Below are 7,081 nucleotides of genomic sequence, written 5' to 3'. Positions count from 1 at the left end.
GCAGTGTTTGGGATATTCATATGTGTCCTCGATTAAGATGGTTCATGATTTAAAGGTCTACAAGTGAATCTTTCAGTTTGATAGCCAGTTCAGTGTGAATTCTTGAGGTTTGGTTTAATGATGATGAAGATTATAGTAAGTGGTGATGTTGTGATTGTTTCTATGGTGATTCACATTGCTTGTGGATGTTTCTAGATCATGTTATATCTATGTTGATGGTTTGCATTGATCGTTGCATGCATTATTGATCATTGTCTTGATCCGATGATGTTCTTCGTGTTATGCAACATTCATGATGATTGTAGCATGTTGCAGATATTCGAGGTGCGATCTTTTGAGGTGTTTCTTGCGTGCAGTGTTGGTTTAGGTCTAGACTATGTCTTAGCCGATATTTTTTTTGGTCTACATGTATTATTGTAGTGTGTGAGGTTATTGTTTTGTTATTTGTGTTGAGGGTTTAGCCAACCATGAAATATAGGTTGATGATTCATATAAATATATGTAATATTCATATGAGAGATGTGTTAGTGTGTGCAAATATTGATTTGATCTTTCAGTAGTAGAGGAGAAGTGTGAAGAAGTGTGTAGAAGTGCGAAAGAGCAGAATTTGAGTATATGTGCTTAATTGAACCTGTAACCAGGCATGAGAAGATGCTATTTTATCAGTTCATGATCCTCCAGATGTAATTTGGATGTTTCTATAAGGCAGTGAGCCTTCCCAAGGGTTGTAGCCCTTCTTATTTTATGATTTGAACAGTGAGCTCTAGGCAGTGTGCCTGAATGCATGTACATTCTCCATTGTAATATTTACACTTACTCCTAACATGGTATTATCTCATTGTGGGTAGGCTCCCACCATGGATTTTCTCTTAACCAGGTTTTCCACGTCAAAAATCTTGGTGTTATATGTTATTGATGTGGTGTTGTTTTATGCTTTCATTATTTATTATCATATCTAAATTTTAGTTTGAGTTGTGTAGAGTTTGAGAGCCAACTAATTCACCCCCCCTCTCAGTTTGCTGCATTTTTGCCAATATGCAGTCACCATGCTCACTTGCATTCAAGTCTCGAAGACACAATTGCAAGTGTAGGTTTCATAATTATTTCCCAACTTGCATTCTTCCATTCCACATACCAAGTTCACTGCAATCCATTTGCACTCACTTTCCACCTCCCAAGATCTGAAATTCACCTTGTTTCCACATACTCTCATTCCCACGTTTTCCCTTTGCAAGATCATTACTTGCAATCGAGTTTCTAAGACCCGATTTCAAGGGGTTTCAATGCATGTAAGGACAACAAGAAAGAGCCAGTGCTTTCATATGTTGGTGACAACAATGATATAAAATAAAGAGAATATATTGTCATATGCACAAAGAGGGTCAAAATATCATGAACCATGAAGACGATAGGACTTAACAAATGAAGGAGTTAGGTAGTAGAGGAATGCCTTGTATCAGAACTAGGTGACAAAAAGAAATGACTTTTAGTATCACAATGGCCAATGAAGAATGTTTATTATCTTCAAGTTCAATGGTTGATCTTCATAAGGTCGTTGTCATTACAATTCATGGTCAAATGATGCAATTTGATGTTTCCGGACAAATACCTTCATCGATCTCCAATACTTCAAGTTATTGCATCTTGTAGCAGCATGAAGACCACTTAGATAGAGGATGATGTAAATAGAGTCATGTCTTGGACACTTAGATTAGTTTCAATTATGCATATTTAATTTAGTTTTGACAAATTACATGCCAAAAATTGTAATTGCAAGTAGTCACATTACTTGTATTCTTGTAACTTGTAATCACATGTAAACAAATTAAAAGTCGAAAGACAATATGACTGTAATTTGAATGAGTCATAGTTAGTTATAGTGGCTATGGAAAAAGTCTCAGTTAGTTAGACTTCTCCCACATTTTTCTCTCAACCCCTCTCCTATATATACACGAGGGCGCATTGTATTTTTATCTTTTCAGCAAGCAAGAAAAATCTGCAAAAATTTACAGTCATAGACTTTGCACTTCATACTTGTAAATCGTTTTCTCAATTAATATTAAGAAGACTTTGAGTTTCAGACTTTGTGTTGAAGCCATACCCTTATATTCATTGTGTCCTTATGTCATAGTGGCATATTTTTCTACATTTACTTGAGATTATAACAAGGTTGTTGAAAGGAGCTTTAACCTGATTTCTTGCAGATTTTTTGTTGCAAATAGTGAAGGTTAAATTAGTGTAGTTAAGTGTTAAAAGTTGAGAAGAGTTGCAAGACTTTGTGCTTGTGGTTGTTCCCATTTGAAGTAGTTTAGAGGTGCATCATGTAGACACCTAAAATTGTCATGTCTAATTAAATAAATATTTTATTTATTTAATTATTTAAGCCTAATTTTTCTATTAATTAAATAAATCTTTATTTATTTAATTATTTCATTTATCCCTTTCTATCCTTTTTCCTCATTTAAATAAATACATTTATTTATTTAAATTGTCCTTCCCTAAATTAAATAAATATTTTATTTATTTAATTGAATCCCACTTCTATTAATTAAATAAATCTTTGTTTATTTAATTAATTCGTTAGCCTTTTCTACCCATGACACATGTCATTCATCTCTTAATTCCTACACTACCTACCCTCTTATTATTTGATTATTTCTTCTACCCACCCTTTAATCCTAGCCGACCATTTATCTTTACACCTCTTAATATTATCCTCCATTTCCTAAAGTGTCCTCTATATAAGAGGATACACTCCTTCATTATCAACCCTATTAAGCTAATGAGCATTCTAATCAATCTTATGCAAACAAGCCTTTTTGCGATCAAGCTATCAACCACATTTCTGTTCTTTGTTGAGCTCTTGTGCACATATAAAATCTGAGAGCAAATATATCAAGCAAGATCAATGGAGATAGGAAGAATGAAGATTCGAACCCTAGTGGACATGTGATGGTACATTAGTTTTGATTTTGTTGATTTACATTGTCTTAGATAATCTTCATATGTTATGGTGGATATTTTTTGTTGTTAGGCTAGGGTTTTGTGGTTGAATTCATTTAGTCTTTCAATATTGTTGTTTCCATTATCCACTTTTCACCATATACATTTTGGCATGCCCGGTGGGACATGGGTTTTTGTTAGATCTATGTTTTTTTTTGCTGGTTTTTCTAACCCTATATTGTTGTTTTGTAAAACAATTTGAGAATAACCTTGTGCAGCTAGGGTTTTGGACACAAGATTAAGATCTTGGAGAGATTTGATCCGATCTCACAAACGGATTGGAATTTTTGCATCAAATTTTGTTTGCAAGAATCTTTTTTGTAGGTTTGGAAGGGTATCAGGAGTTTCCAGTAAAAAATTCAAATTTTTGGATCAATTTTGAATTTTCTATGAATTGTTTATGATTTTTCATAAAAAATTAATTTGTGAAGCAAACTAGCAATTTTTTTAGATTTTCTTACATTTATGAAAATGTCTTGAATTTTTGCAGGTGGTCTATTTTTTATGATGCAAAATAACTTATGAAAAATCAAATCTTTGAATCTATAAAAAAAATGTCTTGTCGAAGGCCTCTATTTCACAAAGTCTTTTGGATCTAAAATTTACCTAACTTGTGTACTTGCAGGAGGGGTATTATTTAAAAACTATTAACAAGTTTGTTGCAGGACCTTTGGCAAAGATTTGTTTTTGAAATTGCTTTCTTGGTCTTCTTTAATCAAGCAAAACACTTAAATTGGTGCTCTAAAATGAACAAGTGTCTTTTGTGTCTTGAGCAATAGGCTCCTTCTGTGTTTCCTTTTAGAGGGCTTGCCTCCTAAGTAGCCGATAAGGCCAAGTGAGAGGGAACAAACCAAGTGGTAAAAAGATAAAGACAAGCTCTTCCAAACTACTATAAATAAAATGTGTTTGTGATGAAAGTTGCAAGCAATGGGTGCTGATTAGTTCATACTAACTGCATGTCTCCCCATAAACCCTATAGAATGCAACCTCTATAGGTTGGTAGCCTTCCTTAATGGAGCGTATGCCACCGCATGTATGGACACTTGAACGAATGCCCTTACTAGACACCTTTTGTGTTAGAAGCCAAAAAGCTTCTAGTTGTTGGCGCAAGAGGTCGGACCTCTAAAGCGGCTCACATTCTTACAGATCTTAGTAGAGATACAAAGTTTGCCACAAGGAGTTTTTGTGGGAACTAGTGCTTGGATTCCCTAGAGAAGTGAGTGCCGAGGGTGGAGCCAGTGGGGTCAAGCACCTAAGTATCCACTCTGAATTGTATAGCTCGGGGTAACCCCCCACGTGAGATTCAACAACTATTGTCCCGACCAGCCCTAGGATTTGTTCTTGCATGATCAAAACACTCAAACATTTTCAAACAAAACAAAGAAACATTGTGTCTGTCGTGTTTTCAAGTGTATGCAAAAATATTTCACGTTATACTTCACATTTAGAAACATTTTGGATCCTTAAGACAAAACACCTTCAAACATTGAGTCTTCATTGCTATTGTGTATTCTTGCCACTAAAAAGTCAAAACATTAAGATTTTGTCATGCCCAAACTTTTGGGAAAAAATAGAACAATTTTTATTTTTTTTAAACAACATAAATACATTAAATAATTTACATTTAAAATGGAATAAATAAGTCTTGTCTTAACTAAGGGTTAACTCTGGGTTAAATAGAATGGTTTCCTAAAGTTGGTTTAATCAACTTCTTCATTATGGCGTCCATATTATGAGTAGACTAATTATTCCCTAAAAAGGGTCATCACAACTTGATTAATTAATTAAACTAAATTACTTAATTTTCTCTAAATAAAATTTCTCCAATAAATAAATCAAAAGATATTAATTATCTCAACAGTATTAAAATACACAAGAATAAATAAAAATAATGTTAACTCATATTAAAAATAATTAATTGAACGTACGTGATTACACTTTTAAATATAACTAATAAAGTTAACCAAATCAATTATAATATTTGCCAAATAAATTCATTTTATACTAAAGTGAAATTTTAAGTCCCCTTAGACATTTAAATTTCAACTATTAAATATTCAGCCAACAATGACCTCATAGGCTAAAATTTTACATTATACATTTAATAAATTCCATTAATAAAATCTCCCAAAGGAATTTTAACCCAAACATCCATATTCAATTAAATATGAAAACTAACTATATAAAATTCTCATTAATAAACCTTGTTAATAAAATTTAATCAATTATGAGAATAATATTGCTATATAAAAATTAATCCCCAATTTCAATTATAATCCCTAAAAAGTCTATATTAAGAACCAATTTTACCCTAGTCAATATTAGGGGTTTATTTATCCTACATATTGACTAAAGATAAATGGGGGGGAGTTTCTTTTTGAATTTTTTTTTTTTTAAAGACTTCCACCTCAATTCATTTTATTATTATTTAATTACAAACCCTATCTAGGGTTGGTCTATTCTCTTTATACCCCAGCCCTATTCTTTTTATTTCTTTATTATCAAGCTAACCCTAACCCGAAATTGGGTTAGGGTTGCTTGTTTCTCTCTTCTTTTTTTTGTGTGTGTGTACAAGTGTGGCCATGGCGGTCAAGCAAAGGAGAGGCCGAAGGTGTTATGCAGGGGGTCGATGGTTCATGGTAGCCGAGGTTAATGAAGGGGCGGCGGCGGTGGTTTGGAAGGCGGATTGCCACTCGTGGGTACCGCCTCATAGGTTAGCCGGGCCGAGCTTGTGGGTCACAGCCCACAGTGGCGGTCGAGACCACCATTGTGGGTCATGGCCCACAGTGCAACCCCGGTCGCTCTGTAGGTCACCGCCCACAAAGATGGCCGCATCCGCTTTGTGGGTTGCGACCCACAGAGATGACCAAAGTTGCTTAGTGGGTCGCCGCCCACAGAGACGACCGAAGCCGCTCTGTGGGTTACAACCCACAGTGTGGCAAGGCCAACCCGACCCCACACAAACTTCTCTGCCTCATTTTTTTTGTGTATTATTAAAAAAAAAAATTATTTAACATTTTGAAAAGATATATATATATATATTTATATTGATATGAACTTATATATATATATATATAGATATATATTTATATATATATATATATTTGAGTAATTTTATTACAACAACCTACAAATTATTCATTTAACTAAGAAGAAACAATAGATTAGATGTATAGTTTAGAACATTAGACATGCATTTTAGTAGGGTATGTTAAATAACAAAATAGAATAAATTTGTTTTCTTTTTCTTTTTTATATCAATAACATATAGTTAACCTTTTGATTTAAATAACTCTATATCTAGATTTCTTTTCTTTTCACTAACATGCTATTACCGAATGTAAAATATGACAAAATATTTCTATTTACAGCTGCAACTAACATTTTCTAAAAAAACCATTTAATTCAATAAACTGCAATATCTAATGCATTATCAATATTGACTCTTAAATTTATCTATCTAATCTTCCTTTGAGTATAACTCTAGATGTAAGCAAATAGTTCATTTCTATTTAAAAATGACTCTTCTATAAACATTGACTTTGCATTTCTTTCTCAATAATTAGAAACATAATATAATATCATTTTTATTCTTTTCAAGAAACTATATCAACCCAGAAATAATCAACAAATGTATTCTTCTTTTTGCAAAAATATAAATACTTCAAATTTAAAATACATCTTGTTTCATGGTAAAACTTATTCAAATAAATACATTTAATACTTCATGGAATTTCTTTTAAAAATAGGTAGGTACAAAACCTAGTCTCTCATTTCTACTAAAATAGGGTTTTCCAATACATTTATTTTCTTATTACAAATAAAAATAGTATCAACTTCAAGATTTTTCTTCCAATCCTTTCCCAAGCAAACCTGCAATAAAAAGCTTGAGGTTGTGACCATGCAGGCTCACCTCCCAACCTAGGCTTACAAGAAACCACCCCGAGCTAGGAGAACCAATGCTAGAAGAGAAACACACATTGAAAAAAATACATACAATCAAGAAAACTCACAACAACATTAACACTCCCATCCCAAGGATAAACAATGTCACTTGTGTGACTTTTCAAGTGGGGTG

This window comes from Cryptomeria japonica, chromosome 7, assembly GCF_030272615.1.
Source record: "Cryptomeria japonica chromosome 7, Sugi_1.0, whole genome shotgun sequence".
Classification (NCBI taxonomy): domain Eukaryota; kingdom Viridiplantae; phylum Streptophyta; class Pinopsida; order Cupressales; family Cupressaceae; genus Cryptomeria; species Cryptomeria japonica.
This window is presented reverse-complemented; position numbering follows the sequence as displayed.